General features: G+C 33.9%; 1 pseudogene; it reads right to left on the minus strand.

The window, feature by feature from the left end:
- Nucleotides 1-302: 302 nt before the first annotated feature.
- LOC102669642 (uncharacterized) lies at nucleotides 303-7,999 on the minus strand (annotated as a pseudogene).
- Nucleotides 8,000-21,077: the final 13,078 nt, after the last annotated feature.

A 21,077-nucleotide genomic window follows, 5' to 3' on the forward strand; every position in this document is an offset into this window, starting at 1 on the left:
TTTATTAAATAATAAAATGAAAAAATATTAACTGTAGCCATAGATAGGATTTGCTAGAAATTAATAAATAAAATAATTAATTAATAAACAACAAGACAAGCACGCCAACAGAAAGGGGGCGTCATAAGCGAAGCCAAAGAGGAGTTGAAGAAGTTGCCCTAGATTTGCTTCCCGCGCCACTCCGCATAGAATCCTCCCCTCGGTTCGCTTTCACGCCAGAAGGAACGTTGTTTCCCGCCACAAACACACCCTTTAAAAATCCCTTTCACCCATTTTTTCTTACACTCCATTCATTCATTCATTCATTCTCTTTCTTCACCCTTCTTGTCAAAACAACCAGTCATGACTATGAGCACAAGTCCACACCCAAACAGAAGCCCAAGATTGTTCCACAAGTACCTCAAACCAGGAGCACTGGCCAAACTCAGAGACTCCAAAATCACATCATCCAGACACATAAACAATCGAATAACAACACAAACTTCTCTTTCTCAACTCTTATTATCACCCTCTTCTTCCCCTATCCAACAGAATCAGCCACTGAACCAAGATATTGGGGTTCCGTGCTTCACTCCCCCGATCTATCTCAATCGCCCCCATTGTCTCGTCCGGAAAAAGCTCTTTGCGGTAACTCCCAGCTTTACCCACACCGATTCATACCAGTTCTAGGTTCAAACAGTTACGGTTATTGTTGTAAACTCTCGTACCTGTCTTCGATTCCTACGGATAATAATAAATAAATAAAAACAATTACAGTTATTGCGATCTGCGATCTGAGATCTGAATCCCGGGGACCAAACATATGAAACAGATTTGATGTAATTGTAATTCATATGTAATTTTTTTTTTGCCTCCAACATAATAAATGAAGGATATATACATCAACAATGGTTTATTTCAGTTTTCAATTTCTTATGCCTTCGTGTTAGTTCTGTTTGTGTATGTACGTAGTAATAATAATGTGTATGCTTAATTATAAGTAATTGAATAGTAGATCCACGAGTGCTGAAGATCGATCGATGTTTCGTGAATTGGGTTGGGAGGGACCGAATCGGGAAATGATCCATGTTTGGAATTGTGATTTACAGCGCGACGTGAGAACTTGGCCATAATTAATGCATTTATTGTGCTCAAGAACTCGAATCTGTTGTTTATTTCATTGTGGGAGAAACCTAAGGAAGAAACACTGAAATAATTGTGAATTGAGTTCCTTGGATTTTCTTTAATGGAAATGGAACGATGGGGTTTTGTTTTTTTGTTAAATTCTGGTCTGGGAGAAGGAAACGGTGCATATCCTTAAAATGTGCATCACAGTCCCTAACCAAATCAGAGTAAATGGATTATACACTAACGAATTGATCCAATATTCATGGTCTTGGTTGAAGGCAAGAATGGTTAATTTCAAAGCCTCCTTTTGTGAGTGGTACACTAATCCAATTCTCTGTTTAGGCACATTTTGATCTTATGTTCTGATATTGGGTTCTGTACACCTTCTAATACAACTGTTGGGTAATTTTAGAGGGTCGGGGCGGGGTTGATGTTTTTTTCATCGGCAAATAGATGTCAATATGGTTAGATTTTGCTAGCGTTTCGAACCCGTGATCTTTCTTTTTTTTCTCTTTATCATTAGACCAACCTTATATTTACTTGGGGGTTTATGTTGTATAAGCCTAAAAGGTTTTGGATGGGGTAGGCATTAACATTTTTAGGGGTTGTTGGGCTGATTTTCACTTTTATTTTCAATGCTGGTATCCTAGCAACCAGTGTTTATTTATGTTTCGATTGGCACCCCTAGTGCCCTATAATAAAAATTTGTTGGCTGAAAAAAAATAAAAACAAATTGATAGAGAGGTAATAACATGATAAACCTTACTCAAATTTCCCGCTCTTTATTCTATGCAATTTTTATTCTTCTTCTAACATTTTTTAACACTCTGGTGATCTTTCATACTTCATGTTTCTTGTCTTTGCAACAATCTCTGGTGATCTATATCAAACATATGCAAATTCATTAAGGTGGTTTTCTGCTTCCCCTTTCTTTTTGTCTCTTCTTTAATTTGGTATTCTTACTGTGGTTCTGTGTAGTCGTGCCGGTGAGTTTGGATTTGATATTATATATTGTTAATACTAACATCTAACTATGATAACAATATCACTTTAGTATATTTTAGCTGTATATTCTATGTCTTATGATGATCTTGAACCATCACACTGCGAATAGCCTTGGTTGTCATTGAAGAGAGTGTTCTGTTTTGAATGAAATGTTGAAACATGTATTAAAGCAACATAAATTGGATATTAAATCCATGGCACAAAATGTATTCTACATCAAATTCAATATCTCACAAGAAAAAAATTATGAAAACCAGACAAGTCCGAAGCATTGTATTCAAGTTAATATCAATTAACAATATGATATGTTCAGTATGAATAACCATGCTTTTAGCTCCTGCATCATGGACAACTCTACATATAGAAAGCATCGGTGATTGTTCACATGGGACATTAAACTTGATTGAGTTACATGCAAGCCCTATGATTCCAACTGGGATTTGCTTGTTCTTCTATATATTAGCAGGCAACCAAAATGAAGTTCCTCCAAGATTCTTCAAATAAGAGGTTCTGGATCTTTGTGCTGGACACTTTTCTTCTTACAATTAGATTTTCTTTGAATGTTATTCCGTTAATAGAATGGAACAAGTGAAGATCAACATATAGAGAAGGGAAGTTTCAGCTTTCATTTAAAGAACATTGGCATAAATTTAGGTATAACAGTATAAAATTAACAGTGAAGATCTTCCTGTAACAAGCATTGATTGTTGGTACAGGAGGAAGATTGGTAATAAAGCAGAACACAACTTCATTACCTTGTTTTGGAGATAAATTATAAATCAATGAAACCAAACTATTGTAATTAACTCATTATAATTTATCCCAGTTGGGTCTTCCTTGGGAATACGAATGAGCACCAGGCACAGTTTGTGTTATTAGTCTTGCATGAGAATTAATAATGATTAAAGATCTATTAGAAAACTCCTTTGACACCTCTATTGGACTCTTGATAGCTCCTATTAATAAGAACAATAAATAAATTACTATTTTTCTGAACTGGTCAGTCCCTCTTTTCAAACAAATTTTGGAGGAACTACAAACTGATACTGTCAAAACATGATTTACCTTTGTGCCCCCCTTGCACTTGTTACCTCTCAAATCTATTTGTCCAAACAGGAACACATTATATTAAGATTCCAGCAAAGAATGAGACACATTGTAATCAAAGCATAGACATATGCTCTGCAAGGTTCTTGCTTTCTCTTGTTGCATTGAACTTTGCAGCAAAAGAAGAAACAATACTCAGACAGTCCAATCTGACCAAACTGTATTCTTGCTACAGCAGTATCACAATCTCTAGTGTTGATCTGCATCATACAAGAAATTCTGATCATGTCATCCCAAATGTGATGCATATCCTCTTCAATAAGAATAAACAAGTATGGGGCAAGAATCAAGATATAGTATTGTATTCAACATAAGTAGATAGAAACTGAAAGGGAAATCCTATTTCCCAATATAAGTAAATCTCATTCTCAAATATAACTCTGATCCTATAATTACTAGAGATTTCAAAAGGCAGCCAAAAGGTGAGGGGAGAGAAATTTTAGAAACTTATTGCTTTATTCTCACCAGCAAGTGCAACCATAACACTAGCAGCAGATTTATTGCCAGCTAGAGTCCCAAATGGAATCCACTTCAACAATCCTGTTCTTCCTGATCCAGATCCATTGAACCATACTAAAAACCATCTAATCCACACCTCTAGAGGTCCTACCATGCAAGAAAACCATAACTGAGCATCATTGACACCATGCAAGCAAACCATAACTGAGCATCACCACCACCATGCTTGAACTTAGCTGTTACCAAAGTTGCACTGAATTCCCATAATAAGCCTAACAGCAGCAAGAGCACAACCATAACTGCCAAGCGCCAGCTACATCTGTCCATATTCCAAAAGCTTTCACTTCATGCTCTTGTATTAATCTTGGTGAGAAGCCTCCTGAAACCGTTGGCTGTCTTGACCCCAAATATAATGGAAAAGGCAACAAGACACAAGCCTGAAATCATTTGATAAGTCATATCAATTGAACCATGGTGAGATAAGAAAAAAAAAAGAGAAAAGCTATTGAACTTATCCACTTGGGATATATTTAGACACAATGCAACAAAATGAATATGGAAAAAGCTTTGAATTAGACATATACATGTAAAATAGTATTATCCAATGCACTTATTTACTTGTTAGAAAACCAAGTACAGAGAAGAGCCTGTATCCAAAAATGCAGAGGTCCACCATTTTCTGATTCCAACCGCTAAATGTTGTAAGACTCCTAAGTAACCAGTTGTTATTGCAATGGCTAGATGCTCAGACACATGAGATATGGATGCTTTGAGTATTTTAAAGAAATGCTTAAACTTAAAGTGAAAATGTGTAACTGCCTAGATTAATGACTTAAAACGGAAGCTCAGAACCAGTTATATGAACCACCCCATGAACTCTTTAAAATCAGAATAATTCATACACAACCTTATCTCCATCTTAACAGAATTTTTCTCTTTTGATAGAAATGCAATATTTACGGATAATTTAGCACACATTTTACTCCTAAGAATTCTATCACGGTAATATGACTGCATGTTATGTTTGCCACTGATCTAAACATTCTAGAACTCACCATTCGGTGCTTAATTGAGTGATAATATCACTAGAATTGGTCATTATTGCATCTTATTGGCATTTGACACCATGGATCTATTCTTCTGTTCATCCCTAGCAAAAGACTACAAATTAAAGTTATATGGCATCTCTTTGGAGCTATATTCTTTGTCACAAAATTTTGAACCTACTAGTACGTATACCAAGGCAGAACATTAATTTAGATACAAGGAAGGACGAACCAAGTTAGAAGTAAGGTCAAGGTAAAGAATAGTTTTGTCACTTGTAACACTGGCAACCCCTGGGCCAAATAACTTTTGCTAAGACCTGCATTAGTTGACAAGTAGTGTATTACAATCTAGCTGATAGCAGCTGATCCTAACATGAAATTTGACAATAAAGATATCATAGAGCTAATTGTAGATAAATAGTTTTAACTAACTAACAATTACAAGGAGAAAAGGCATGGATAAAGTCAAAAGTAAATATATTAATCCATTCTACTCCTAGTACAGTGCAGTTAAACATTGTATTCCTAACATTTCCCCGCAGCTTTCCTTGACTTGACAATGAAATGCAGGTGGTAATAATATCCCAAAGTATCATTCCATCTTTGTTGAAAAGAAGCAAATATCAATGGCATAAGATGGCGTCAACTTTAATCAAGCATATATTATTAACCAATCATAGATTCCTAAGTGCATTTTATGATTTTCACTCCTTTAGATTCAGTCAGGGCAGCTATCTACATACAATATTGCAACTTAGAAAGTATCGCTTCTAAATATGCTAATAAATCGTCATTTTAGTTTAAGCCATGTCAATATCAAGTATCAACTATTACTTCAAGAAGAAAACCCTTGATCTGCTTGTCAAAAGCAACAAGACCTTTCAGTACTTAGGTGTTACTCAATAGTCAATTCTGAGAGATTGCATGAAATAAAAAATAAATGACATATTACTAAAAAAAACTATTTATCTAAAGGCAGAATAAGAAATAAATAACCCTTTTCGACATTTCTTAACAATATATCTCACGCCTCATACGTATATGGCACTTCATTCAAGAATATTATTGGTTTCCTTGAACAAAGTACAAACCATATAAATTGATTTATCAATTTGCAGCAATCAAGTCACTGAGCCTTTTTCTTTCCTTTTCTATAGTTGTTTATTACACCAACTTGGAAATGATAAATGAAGTATCCAATTGTGCAGACTGAAAAGGCATTAACTTCCTATAAATCTATATGGAGCAGCCAGAATGCAGGTGCGTTTGAGAATTCATGAAAAAATCCAGGTAAAAACTTGGTTTAATCTGAAGTTTATTACATGTCACATGCATAAGCAATTTCCTGAATGGTTTAGACTTTGTTTAATTTTATTGTGTCAAATTTCTCAAAAAAAAGTTCAACTACAAAATGCCCTTGATCGAACAATTATATACTGTTAGCAATTCACTAGAAGAATGCTAATGTTGATGCAATAAAAGGTTAGAATATTACCCTAAGAATTCCAAAAACTGATAGTTGAACCAGACTTGAAGCGTAGTGCAGTAAGGCAGTAACACAGGCAAACCTACCTTGTTCCTAAAAGTAGAAACAGAGCATAATTGTATGAACTAGCATTATATGAGCATGATGAAATTTAAACAATCTGAATTACCCACCACATATGATCAATTAACAAACACATTGACCATATAAAAAAATGTTGAAGAGAGCTTAGCTATAACATGCTTTGTGTCTCCAGAACCCCCTATGGCATCGGTTGGAAGAGGGGATGAGTTCAAGTGGAAAAGGCCTAACCACAGCTCCATTCTCCGACCTTTGGTTAAATGACAAGTTGAAACAGCTTCTCTCGCTGAACCAATGTCTCCAGCCTCTGAGACACTCTTAAGATAATCATTATCCACCTGAATGCTTATATGACTTACGAGCTCAATGAACACCTTCTGAGAGGAGAACCAACACGGCTCATGTGCTCCATGTGAATGCAAAGTGATTCATGCGATCACAGTTGCATAAATGCCTATAATCATGTTATCAATTTTTAATTTTAATAAAGAATTGTTATCTATTCTATTATCATATCTATTGTTTGGTTGAATTGTTAATTTGAGAAGTTCTGAATCAAAAATAGAAAATTATTGTTAACTTGATAGAGATTGTAACGATTTTTTCTCGTGAATATACTCTTCCTCTTGTTTTTTTTTTCAATATACATTACTTTGTGTTTTGATTCACACTACATAAACGTGGTCAAAGAGATCCGACAGCTGCAAACTCTGAACGTGAATACACTCTCTCTCCTTTCTGTTTTTTTTAATTTAAAATATTATAAAATATAAATATTATATTATATAATTTTTTTAATTGGTTTTAAAATTACTTATTTGTTAAATTAAATTTTATAATTTTTGTTTTTTATTTTTTTAAAGAAAATGATATTATTAAATATAATTATTTTTGTTTTATTATTTAATTTACTTAACATATTTTTTAGGTGAATATTTCTATTTAAAATCTAAATTTTCTAATATAATTATTTTTAATAAAATTATATTACTAAATATAATTAGTTTGTTTATGTCATTAGATTTAATTAAAAATGATAAGACTTTTTGTTTAACAATTTATTTATAGAAGAACATTATATTGCATTATCAATAAAATACTTAAACAATTACACTTAATGATGCAATCCTACCCCGCAAGGGCATTGGATAGAAGACTCCAAATAGATTGGGCCAGAGATGCAAGAGAAGACCCTAGGGTTCTCATGAGCCTTAGGGTAGATTTCGGGTCCATGGGCTAAGTATGAGCCCACTTATCTTTGTACATATTAGACTAGGATGTCATTATATTTGGTCCTTATATTTAAGGCTCCATAATGTAGGTAGGATACCCAAGAAATATAGGATTTTTCAGCCCTTGTGTTTTAGGGCACCTAAACTAATTTTTGTATTAGGGGTAGTTTTGTAATTTCTCATGCATGTGGAGCCAAACTTTGGAGCCAAAACTAAGGAATTTGAAATTGAATTTGTGGAGCCAAACTTTGGAGCCAAAACTAAGGAAAAACTTAAGATGGAGATACGTTAGGACAATTGTTTCAGTTATGATCATGTTGCCAGCAAATTCCATATTTTTTTCTACTTTCCCATTCATTTTCTTCTTTGTCTTTGTCCATGTCAGTAGGAATGCGAGTTGAAACGAGACGACCCTTTGCGGTCCTCTTTCTCCTTGGATCAGGACCCCACTGATCTCGTTCATATTCTTGCCGCATTGATTCGTGTGGCACCAAAGGAGTTCTGGTAGACGTGCAAAAGGTGTTGTAAAGTGAATAGCATCGGCATTCGGCACATAGTTCATGGGATCAACATTGACAGATTTACAGGCAGCCATGACTTGAGAACACAGTAAGTGTTTAGCCTGATATTCACCATAATCACACTTTTGGGATTGTAACATTACTCTAAACCTTCCAGGAAGTCTGGGTGTTTGAAATTGGGATTGAGTCTCTATTATAATAAAAGTGTGATTGTGTATGTCGAATTCAATTATAATGTGTGTATTAGATTCTTGTTGATCGCTATTCATTGCATCAGAGACGACTTTAGAATATTGTGAGCCGAAGTTGATCATTGCCTGAGTTTGTCGACCTCTAATAGCAAAAAGCTTTGCGATCTTAAAATACGTCTCCTCAACCAACGATGACACCGACAAATGTCTTGTGTTTTTTAACATGGAATTAACAGACTCAGACAAATTGGTAGTCATATGTCCCCAACGTTTCCCCTTACAGAAGCATTGTACCCAATTTTGTTTGGGTAATTGATCAAACCATTCAGTTGCACTTGACTTATTCACACGGATATTTCCAAGATGTAACTAAAAAAACATCAACAACACATGAATTTAACTACAAAATTACATACAACGTAACTAAAAAATTGTACTCTAATTTTATCCAATTTTTTTATTTTTCTTTAAAAAAAATAAAAAAACAAAATTATAAAATTTAATTTAATAAACAAGTAATTTTAAAAAAATATATAATATAATATTTATATTTAATAATATTTTAAATTAATAAAAATAAAAAGGAGAGAGAGAGAGAGAGTGTATTTATGTTCATTTAAGTTTGCAGTTGATCTCTTTAACCACGTTCATTTGTAAAGTGGTGTGAATCAAAACACAAAGTCCAAAGTAGTGTAGATTGGGAATTAAATTGCAAAGTGGTGTACATTGGATGGAAAAAAACAGGAAAGAGATAGTATATTCAAGGAAAAAAACCGATTGTAACAATGAAAAATAAGCCTTTTATAATTTTAATGCATATGTCGACGTCATCATTAAATTAACTTACTTGAAAATTTGTACTACTTAATATTATTTGAAAATATAATAATTTTCTTTAATTTGAGATTATCATAATAATTAATAAGTTATTTATTATATTTTAATTTCAGGTACACAATACTTAGGACACAAATTGAATGGGCAATGAATATTTTTAAATACTAATAGAATTAATAATAAATAAAAAAGAAATATATTAATTTTTAATAATAAATTTAAACTCTATGATATAATTAAGACATTGATTATCATAATTAGTTATCATAATTCAATAGTCATATGATTATTTGAACAAATCACGAAGTTTTTAAAATAAAAAATAATATTATTTTAAATTAAATTTTTCTTCTAAAAAATCTAAATTCATATATCTTTAATACTATATAAATATAAGCCTATATCTAAGAATAAACTACATCAAACACAATCTAAAAAAGATCAACAAGAGTTTGGTTGAAAAAAGAATTTAGTTGAAAAATGTCTGCTCTCCACTTATCATAAGATTAATAATAAAGATTTATCTTATTATGAATATGCATAGATTCTTCGCACAAACAAAGAAAAATTTTGTTAATAAAAAACACATATCTGAGCATACAATTCTAAATTTATTTATCTATGTATTTATTTATCTATTTAATCTGTTTTGAAAGCAAAATAAAATCCATTTTCCTTCCAAGGGTAAGAAAACTCTAATATGATTATCATCAATCAATCACCTGTTTCTGTCTTATCACCTAGAATAAAATTAAAAATTATTTGACAATTACGATGACTGATAGTCAACTAATCCACTTTGAGAAAACTATTCATCAAGATTTGATGATTCACATACTAATTAATCATCCCATTAAAAACTCATAATGTCAAAATAATCACGTTATTATTCCCTCAAATTCGAATAACTATTTTTTAATCCTTAAAATAATTATTCTTATTAATCTCTTAATTTTTTTTAAATTATTTGTAATCTCTTTTTCATTAGGTTAATAGTGTCATAATTTGTTTCAATTTTTTACGGTTAAAATTTATTTTTTATAAATATATAATTTCTAACAATTTAAAATCACTAGAATATATAAAGATCACAATTTTGTGGAATTGTGATTTCGTAAAATTTTTTTGTTTTTGATAGTTTTAAACCAACAGTAGTTTTTTAAAAAGTTAAACAAGTGCATTGTCGAACGTGAATTGTGACATCAAGGATAAATTATACAATATACTTAAAACTTATGATTTACCAGCAGCAGTATTAACTATGAGTATCTTAGTCATTACTCTAAAATAGTATTACTACTTAATTATGGGAATACTTTTTAAAGTCATTACTCTAAAAAAAAGTATTATTTTTTCATAAGTGATGATTAGTATTACAAAGATTACCATTAAATAAAAGAATATTTTCCTCAAGTGATTTCATTCACTGACTTGAAATATATATAATATACCCGGCATAATCTTAGGAAACTAGAAAAATCGAAAACTAATAATATAAGGCATATATTTCGGAAACTAATTATATGTTTAACAAACTAAATATACGCTTACCTATAATAAAATATATTCACATATATCTTAACACACCCTCGCAGTCGATGTGAAAGCAATGCCTTCCAAGATTATTTTGATGATACCAAAGAATCAAGAGTTAAGCAAGTCCCAAAGAATCAAGAGTCAAAAAGTTTCAAGAATCAAGTTTCAAAGAATCAAGATTAAAGAATAATCAAGTTTCAAGATTCAATCAAGTTTCAAGAATCAAGATTCAAGAATAATCAAGATCAAGATTCAAGAATCAAGAGAAGACTCAATCAAGATAAGTACTAAAAAAGTTTTTCAAAACATTGAATAGCACAAGAATTTTTCACAAAATCTTTTACCAAAGAATTTTACTCTCTGGTAATCGATTACTAGAAGGTAGTAATCGATTACTAGTAGTCAGCATTGTTTTCAAAACTGATTTAAAAAGATGTAATCGATTACCATAATCATGTAATCAATTATCAATGTTTTAAAACGTTAGATTTCAAATTTCAAGAGTCACAACTAGTGATAAAACATTTTCAAATCATTTTAAACTTGTGTAATCGATTACACAATACTTATAATCGATTACCAGAGTTTATAAACGTTTTGATTTTCAAAATTTAAACATGAAGAGTCACATTTGTTGATGTGTAATCGATTACACCTTGATGGTAATCGATTACCAGTGACTGATTTTGAAAAAATAAATTTTCGCAAGCTAAATATTCTTAAAAGAGTCATAATTTTGAAAAAATAAATTTCCTCAAGTTAAGAATATTTTTCTCAAGTGATTTCATTTACTGACTAGTTTTCAAAAGAATCATAATTTTTAAAAGGTGACTAGTTTTAAAGAAATTGCCAAGAGTCATAAACTTTAACTTGAGTCATCAAATGATTATAAATATGTGACCATGGCATGAATTTTAAAACAAGTTTTTTACAGAAATTTCTGATTCATTTCTCAACTTCTTTCTAAGAGTTTTTTTGTTCAATACCTTCTCTTCCAAGAAAAGTTCATTGTTCAAAAATTTGTGTTATTCTTCTTCTTCATTCACTTCTCCCTTTGCCAAAAGAATAGAAGGACTAACTGCTTGAATTCTTTTGTGTCTCCCTTCTCTCTTTCCAAGAGAATTCAAAGGACTAACCGCCTGAGAATTCTTTTGATTCTTCCCTTCCCCTTAAACAAAAGATTTCAAAGGACTAACCGCCTGAGATATCTTTTGTTTCCCCTTACAAAGATTCAAAGGACTAATCGCCTGAGAATTCTTTGTCTTAACACAAGGGAGGGTACATCCCTTGTAGATCTTTGGCTTGTAAAGGATTTTACAAGGTTGAAAGAAATCTCAAGAACCGTTGATTGCTTGGGGACTGGATGTAGGCACGGGTTGTTGCCGAACCAGTATAAATTTTGTGTGTCTTCTTCTTCCCTACACTCTTTAATTTCTGCTGTGTACTTTTAATTGTTGCTTTACTTTTGGTTAAGTTATTGTTCTTTACTTTCTTAACTTAGTAGTAAAAGCCTATTTGAATCTAGTAACATTAAGAAGGATAAATTTTAATTAGTCAAGGCACATTAATAATTAATTCACCCCCCCCCCCCTTCTTAATTATTCCAAGGCCACTTGATCCAACAAGTGGTATCAGAGTAGGTATCTTGAGAAAAGTTTTACAACTTCAAGATTCTTGGCCTCCTCAAATTCTCTATTTCCTAAAGGAAACTCCATCCATAGGCCACTTATCTTTAATGGTGAGGGTTACCACTATTGGAAAACCCGAATACAAATCTTTATTGAAGCCATAGATTTAAACATTTGGGAAGCAATAGAAATAGGACCTTACATACCCACCATAGTAGATGCAAGCACAAGCACAACAACAAAAAAACCTAGAGATAAATGGACTGAAGAGGATAGAAGAAGAATCCAATATAATCTTAAAGCCAAAAATATCATCACTTCTGCCCTAGGAATAGATGAATATTTTAGAGTGTCTAACTATTCCAATGCAAAAGAGATATGGGATACTCTCCAACTTACACATGAAGGAACCACTGATGTGAAAAGATCTAGAGTCAATACCCTTACACATGAATATGAATTATTTAGGATGAACCCTAATGAGAACATCCAAAGTATGCAGAAAAGATTCACACACATAGTCAATCATTTTGCCTCCTTAGGAAAAACCTTCCCTAATGAAGATTTAATTAATAAAGTTTTAAGATGCTTAAGTAGGGAATAGCAGCCCAATGGAACTGCCATTTCTGAAAGTAAAGATCTTTCCTCTATGTCTCTTGCCACTCTTTTTGGCAAACTGTAGGAACATGAAATGGAACTTCAACGTCTCAACCAAAATGAAGAGACCAATAAAAGGAAAAGAAGCATAGCACTCAAAGCCTCCTCCTCAATGCAAGAAGAAGAAGAAGAAGAAGAAGAAGAAACTGATGATGAAGAGGACTTCTCACTCTTTGTGAAAAAGTTTCATAAATTCGTCAAAAATAGAAGAATGGAGAGAAGCCATAACTTCAACAATGGGAAGAGATCCCCAGAAGTTTCTCCTACACTTAAATGCTATAAGTGTAATCAACCCGGTCACATAAAGGCAAACTGCACCTCAAATGAGTCATGGCCCGAGAAGAATGAGAAGAAAAGTTATAAAGAAAGAAGATCCAAGAAGGCATATATTGCTTGGGATGACAATGACTCATCCGATGGTTTGGAGAAAGAGATCAACCTTTTATCCAAGGACTATGAAAGTGATGAGAACATCTCTCAAGACGTTTAAGTAAGAAAAACAAAAGTCTGACTTCCATCTTTAAAGATCTAAGCACTTGAATCATGAAAAAGGTAACATCAAAACCATTATCTTTTAAAATTAAGTTGGTTGAAATTTCTCTTTTATTTAACTTGTTTATATGATGACTAACAAAATTTTATTTGTTTGTCTTGTTTGATTGCTATAATGAGTTTGTGCTCATATGTTTAGTTGAGTTATCTTCCTTTCTCAAAATATGAAGCTTATCATTAAAATAAATCTAAATGGTTGATGATGCCATGATCTATATCTTTAAATTGTTGTATGATTACTTGTATGATATGTTTAGAAGTATTTGATTGATTGCTCATGTTTTTTCAAAACCGTTTATATTAAATAATTTTTTTAATATATTAAAACTTTCTATGTTCATCTTGGTAAGTGTTGATTTTTTTATTATTGTTTTAGAAGAAGTGTATGGTAATCGATTACCTTCTCATGTAATCGATTACAGGCAATTAGACTAAGTGTAATCGATTACAACATTTCTATAATTGATTACGTAATCAATTACAAATTCCTGTAATCAATTACAGAGCGTCTGTGTCTATAAATTCAAAATTTCAAAAATCGCGAGAACGCGATTTCTGCAGTGACTCAAACCCAAAATCCCTAAATCTTCAAAACTTGATTTCTCCCTCAATTCTCAACCAAATCACGTCCCACAAAGCCCAAAATTCATCATTTTTAATTCTCTTTCATCTCCACCGATTAAAACTTCCAAAAAAACCTCCAAATGGTAGAACCATCGAAGAAGCAAAAGGGGGTTGCGACTTCATCCTCACTCACTGGAACAGGAAGCCACAAAACATCCAAGGCACAAACATCTCAAATTCCTCCCTCCATATCATCTCCTACGTTGTTTTCCTCAGAAGAACAGCATATCTGGTACAATTCTCTTTTCTCTTCTCGTTCCATTATCTACCCTAAGTTCGTAGACTTAGTTTTCTTTGATTGATGAAGTGTTTGATTGCTTTCAAGCATTTCAAAATTCTGGTTTAATTCAGTTTATCTCCATGAAACTTCCTTTTGACCCTGAATTGGTTAAACTTTTTATTCAAACTTGGAAATTCAAGAAGATTCCTTGATTTCCAAAGTTTATGGGATTAAGATGGTCATAAACCAGTCCCTTTTCTTTGATCTCACTCAATTATCAAGTGATAGTGTACCATTTGAGGGTTCACTTGATGATGAGTGGAAGTTTTGATTTTTCTGTGTTTGATGCCCGCCGGATGGTTTGCACCAACCAAGCGGATATGACCGGAAGGCTTCTTGTCGGTTCATTGGCATTCGAATGCCACATCATGCACTACTTGATTGTGCGCATCCTACTCCCTAGATCTTCCAACCTTGCACAGGTTTCTGAGGAAGATTTGATAATCATGTGGGTTTTCTTAACCGGTCGTCAAATCGACTAGGCCCATCTTGTGAGATATCGCATGCATAAGGCATTGCGATCAAATGCTCCACTCCCATATCCCCATCTGATTACTTTGTTTCTACAACATTTTAATGTCCCTCTTGACTCTGAGCCCTTTGTCAAAGTCAAGAGATCCTTCTCTATAGGTGCCAATGTAGTCTCTTCCTTTGGTTACCTCAAAGAGAGGGATGGCTCTTGGGTAAAGAAGGATGCTCCATTACAGGCCATTGAAGACCGCTCTCCATCACCACATTCTCAGAGAGATGACTTTTCATCTCTTATGCACAACATTCTTGAAAGGTTTGATGGACTTCAAACCTATGTTGGTGAGAGGTTTGACTCTTTGGAACGTCAAGTGGACACACGATTCGAGGAGATGAACTCAAGGATTGCAAAGGTTGAAGAAGATGTCACCATCATTCGTGACTGCCTTGATTTACCTCCACCACCATCAGTTTAGACATTATTATTATTAGTATTTTGATTTCTAGCCGTGTATTTGGCTATATTATTATGACATTTGAACACTTAGTATTTCTTTTAATATTTTCTTAGTATGACTAAATATTTATGGGTTGTGATACATGACTATGTGGTTTGCATTTCAATTTCATTTTATTCATGTTTTGCTTTATGTATGGTTTAGAATCTTTTATGTTTGTTTTACAAATTATGCTTTGTGTATGTTTTAAATTATTTATGTTTTACGCACTTTGGCCTTTTTGATGTTGTCAAAGGGGGAGAGAAAATGGGTATTTTAGAAATCAAGATATTATATTTTTTCAAAGCTTTAAAATTAAGCATAAATTCAAAAAGAAAAGGAGAGAAAGGGATGAGTAAATGGTAGAACAAAACTTGTATGTACTCTCTTGATTTCAGGATTGTCATCATAAAAAAGGGGGAGATTGTGGAAGCAATGCCTTCCAAGATTATTTTGATGATGCGAAAGAATCAAGATTTAAGCAAGTCCCAAAGAATCAGGAGTCAAAAAGTTTCAAGAATCAAGTTTCAAAGAATCAAGATTCAAGAATAATCAAGTTTCAAGATTCAATCAAGTTTCAAGAATCAAGATTCAAGAATAATCAAGATCAAGATTCAAGACTCAAGATTCAAGAATCAAGAGAAGACTCAATCAAGATAAGTACTAAAAAAGTTTTTCAAAACATTGAGTAGCACAAGAATTTTTCACAAAATCTTTTACCAAAGAGTTTTACTCTCTAGTAATCGATTACCAGTAGCCAACATTGTTTTCAAAACTAATTTACAAAGTTGTAATCGATTACCATAATCATGTAATCGATTACCAATGTTTTAAAACGTTAGATTTCAAATTTCAAGAGTCACAACTAGTGATAAAACATTTTCAAATCATTTTAAACTTGTGTAATTGATTACACAATACTTGTAATCGATTACCAGAGTTTCTAAACGTTTTGATTTTCAAAATTTAAATATGAAGAGTCACATATGTTGATGTGTAATCGATTACACCTTGATGGTAATCGATTACGAGTGACTGATTTCAAAAAATAAATTTCCAAAAGTCACAATTCTTAAAGTGACTTGTTTCTAAAGATATTTTCAAAAGTCACAACTTTTTAAGTGACTAGTGAAATTCTGATACTGGGGACAGATGTCGTACCGGATGTCATGACATCACGCTTCAGAACATGGAGATTATAGTTGACTGTATGAACAGATTAAACAAGTAAATAACACAAGAGAATTGTTAACCCAGTTCGGTGCAACCTCACCTACATCTGGGGGCTACCAAGCCAGGGAGGAAATTCACTAAAATAGTGTTAGTTCGAAGATCTAACAGCCACTGTTTACAACCTTCTCACCTAACCACTACCCGTGCAATCTCTACCTAAGAGCCACTCTTAGATATGAGAACCCCTCTCACTCCCTCTCAATCACTCTCCCGTGTTTACAATTAAATCAAATACACACCAGAGATTGCTCTCTGAACAATAGAAATCAACTCCACACACTATAGAGATCAACTCTACACACTCAGGTCCAACACTTGATGTTAGGGTGACATCAAGGTGGCTCACAAAACACTCAAGTCCCAAAACTCACAAAATAACTCTTCAATCCCGGACTTGGTACAGAACTCGTGCAGCCTTCATGTTTATATAGCAGTGTGCGTTTCTGGGCTGCAACGGCTTGCGCTGGATGAGATCTATCATTTTCCTGAAAATCTGCACTTAAAGATCTAAAAGATACAGTTTGATCTTTTAGTTTTTATCTTTAATCTTTAATCCCTGAACGAACTATTCAAGTTTGTAATTCGAACTTTAATTATCTTTTAATTCGTTCCTAAAGATAGATCGCCAAATCTGTTGCTAACTGCACATTAATCTGTTAAAGATATAACAGATTTATGTGTCCAGTATTTTCGGGCCGGATGTCAGGACATCGTGTCCGACATCGTGGATCCTGCACACTCTGTTAAAGATATAACAGATTTATGTGTCCAGTATTTTCGAGCCGGATGTCAGGACATCGTATCCGACATCGTGGATCCTGCAGCTTCAATTCTTCATTTGACATTTTATCTTGCCTTGTGCATTGTGCAGCCCGATCTGATTCCTTGACATAACGTTGGACATCATGTGCAGCAACTCCAGCTTTCCTTCAATGTCTAAGTGCTTATGTTTTAACAAAATCTTAGCCAATCTTTTAAACACTCATTAGAGCTAAGCACTAACAACTAGTTTTCAAAAGAGTCATAATTTTTAAAAGGTGACTAGTTTTAAAGAAATTGCCAAGAGTCACAAACTTTAACTTGAGTCATCAAATGATTATAAATATGTGACCATGGCATGAATTTTAAAACAAGTTTTTTTTTTACAGAAATTTCTGATTCATTTCTCAACTTCCTTCTACGAGTTTTTTGTTCAATACCTTCTCCTCCAAGAAAAGTTCATTGTTCAAAAACTTGTGCTATTATTCTTCTTCATTCACTTCTTCCTTTGCCAAAAGAATAGAAGGACTAACCGTCTGAATTCTTTTGTGTCTCCCTTCTCTCTTTCCAAGAGAATTCAAAGGACTAACCGCCTGAGATATCTTTTGTTTCCCCTTACAAAGATTCAAAGGACTAACCGCCTGAAAATTCTTTGTCTTAACACATTGGAGGGTATATCTTTTGTGGCACAAGTAGAGGGTACATGATCGAGGCCGTACCCGAATCAAATAAACATGAAAATGCAGTAACTAGGAAGTGATCCTAGGTCGTTTCCCAACGAGCAGTGACAAACCAAATGTTCATAATATACTTGCAGTAACAGTAACGATTGGGGGGGGGGGGGGTTGGTTGTTTGGTAATTAAAGAGCAAAACAAGTAAACTGGAATACGAAACTACTAATATTAAAAATGGGTTGTTTCCTCTGATTCAGAAGCCATTCTCTTATCCTGGGTTATGGAGAATTCGTCCCTAACAGTCAACCACTTAATCCAACCCTATTTCAATTTACTAAGCGAAAATCAACTTAGGATTTTCAATACGTGATTAGGCACCACATACACCAGTTAGCCCTTCGTCCATTAAGCATGAACGCAAGTTAGGCTCAGAGGCAATTAATCGAACACGAAGCGTGCACTGATTAATATTCACGAAATTGGGATAACTTGTGAAGGGAAAACTGTCAGGAAACCACATTACAAGCGAAACCTCAAAGAGAGTTGGGCTTCGTCCTCAAAAGGAAACAACACTAGAAAATCTAGCCTTCCATGGATTCAAACAGAAAACGCAAATGAAACATGAAGCAGAAACGTAAATGAACAGAAATGTAAATGAACAGAAACGTAAATGAAAGTAGAAGAAGAAGCAAGAATGAACTCGTAATTAGAAGCAGAAAACGGAAATTTGCATTAAGAACGAAAACCGTAACAAGGGAACAGAAAAACGTGAAAACCTAAAACCAAAGCTCTGAATAATGAAAATAGCATAACAGAATGCCCTTGCACGAATCCCAAGGCTGCTATTTGAAAAGAGTCACTCAAAGTCACTGGGCCCTATTACAATACTCTGGCCCAAAACGAAATAAACACTGAACAACATAAAATAAAATTGCGAAATTTCCTAATTAGAAATGAACTAAGATAAGCGCTGCTTTATTTGCCCTCTTCAAGTCCATAACCAAAATCCGGATTAAGCCCAATGTTTCATTAATTCCTGAAATTAGATTAAAAACATCAAATTAGCTAAATGAGCCCAAATAATAAAACTGTCTGATTAATTGACAATTAAGACCAATCAGTAATTAAAATGGTGCAAAAAGGGTTTAGAAAATAGAAGAAAATGATGGCACATCAGTACATCTACTTGGGTTGTTGTATTGAGAACAAGAGAGAGCACATCTCTTGTGGATCAGTTCAAATGGATGGTACATCCGCTTGGTTGTTCAAAGAGAACAAGGGAGGGTACATCCCTTGTGGATCTTTGGCTTGTAAAGGATTTTACAAGGTTGAAAGAAATCTCAAGAACCGTTGGTTGCTTGGGGACTGGATGTAGGCACGGGTTGTTGTCGAACTAGTATAAATTTTGTGTTTGTCTTCTTCTTCCCTACACTCTTTAATTTCCGTTGTGTACTTTTAATTGCCGCTTTACTTTTGGTTAAGTTATTGTTCATTACTTTCTTAACTTAGTAGTAAAAGCCTATTTGAATCTAGTAACATTAAGAAGGATAAATTTTAATTAGTCAAGGCACATTAATAATTAATTCAACCCCCCTTCTTAATTATTCTGAGGCCACTTGATCCAACAGTCAAAGCAGGAGAATGACGGACACTAAGACTATCTCTAAAATCATCAAACAACACATGCGGAAGACCCTTAGTAAATATGTCTGCAATTTGATATCGTGAAGGCACATGAAGAACTCAAACTTGACCACGTGCAATCTTTTCCCGTACAAAATGTATGTTCATCTCAATATGTTTGGTATGTTGATGTTGCACCGGGTTGCTCGACAAATAGATAGCACTAACATTGTCACAATACACAATAATAGAATTTTTGACATCCAACTATTGAATGGGCCATGCCTTTGAAAGAGAAAGAGAAAGAACGGTGCGAATCGTATCCGATTTCACTACTGGGCTAAAAGTTTCGCCACAATCAATGCCAACCTGCTGATTTTTCCCATTACCTACAAGACGGGCTTTATGCCTCTCAAACACACCGTTAGATTTTTCTTTATGAGCAAAAACCCACATAGATCGAATAACATTAACATTAGGTGGACAGGGCACCAACTCCCATGTCTTATTTTTAATAAGAGCATCATATTCATCATCCATGGCTATTTTCCAATTTGGGTCATCAAGAGCCGCAACCGGGTTACGAGGTAATGGAGACCGAGTAACTAAAGTGGCTAAGCCATACTCATCATCATATTTATTGTTTGGCTTAAAAATGCCCATTTGGCTTCTGGTGACCATACGAGGCTGTTGGATGGGAATAGGAGGGGAAGTTACTATTTGGACCGCTGGTGTGGAGATAGGAGTAAAGGATGGGCTAAGAGAAGGAGAGGCGAGTGGGCTTGAAGGGAAATATGGGCTGGTAGTGTCTGGGTTCACGGGATCTGGGCCAGTAGAGGGGTGGGCTTGTGTTTCAGGTTGGCCCATGTGAGGAGCAGAAGCATTTGGAGATTGATTGTGAAGGTGATGCATTGTATAGGCACTCATTACTCAAGAAATCATAAGCAGTAGAAGAAGGGGAATGCAATTTCTGAAATGGGAAAACATGCTCATCAAATGACAACAAATTATAATTTTACTAGAAGATAAATCATAACACTTGTAGCCATGATGATGCGAAGGATAACCCAAAAACACACATGGGGTAGATCGAGGTTGTAATTTATTGATTGTGGTGGATGGAAAGAGAGGATAACATAGACACCCAAACACCCTAATGTGAGAATACGAGGGATCCCGTTGGTATAGAATTTGAAGAGGAGAAGTGTTTCCCAAAACCTTACTTGGAAGTATATTAAGAAGATATGTAGCCATTTGTAATGCATGATGCCAAAAGGAAGGAGGAAGAGAGGCATGAGCAAGAAGAGTACGAGACATATTATTGATAGCCCAAATATTTCGTTCAGCTTTCCCATTTCGAGGTGAGGTATGGGGGCAAGAAAGACGGAAAGACATACCATTAGTTTTACACAAATCCCATAAAGGTCCATTGTCAAACTCCCTCCCATTATCACATTGGAAAGTTTTTATATT

The sequence above is a fragment of the Glycine max genome, chromosome 14 (assembly GCF_000004515.6).
Source record: "Glycine max cultivar Williams 82 chromosome 14, Glycine_max_v4.0, whole genome shotgun sequence".
NCBI lineage: Eukaryota > Viridiplantae > Streptophyta > Magnoliopsida > Fabales > Fabaceae > Glycine > Glycine max.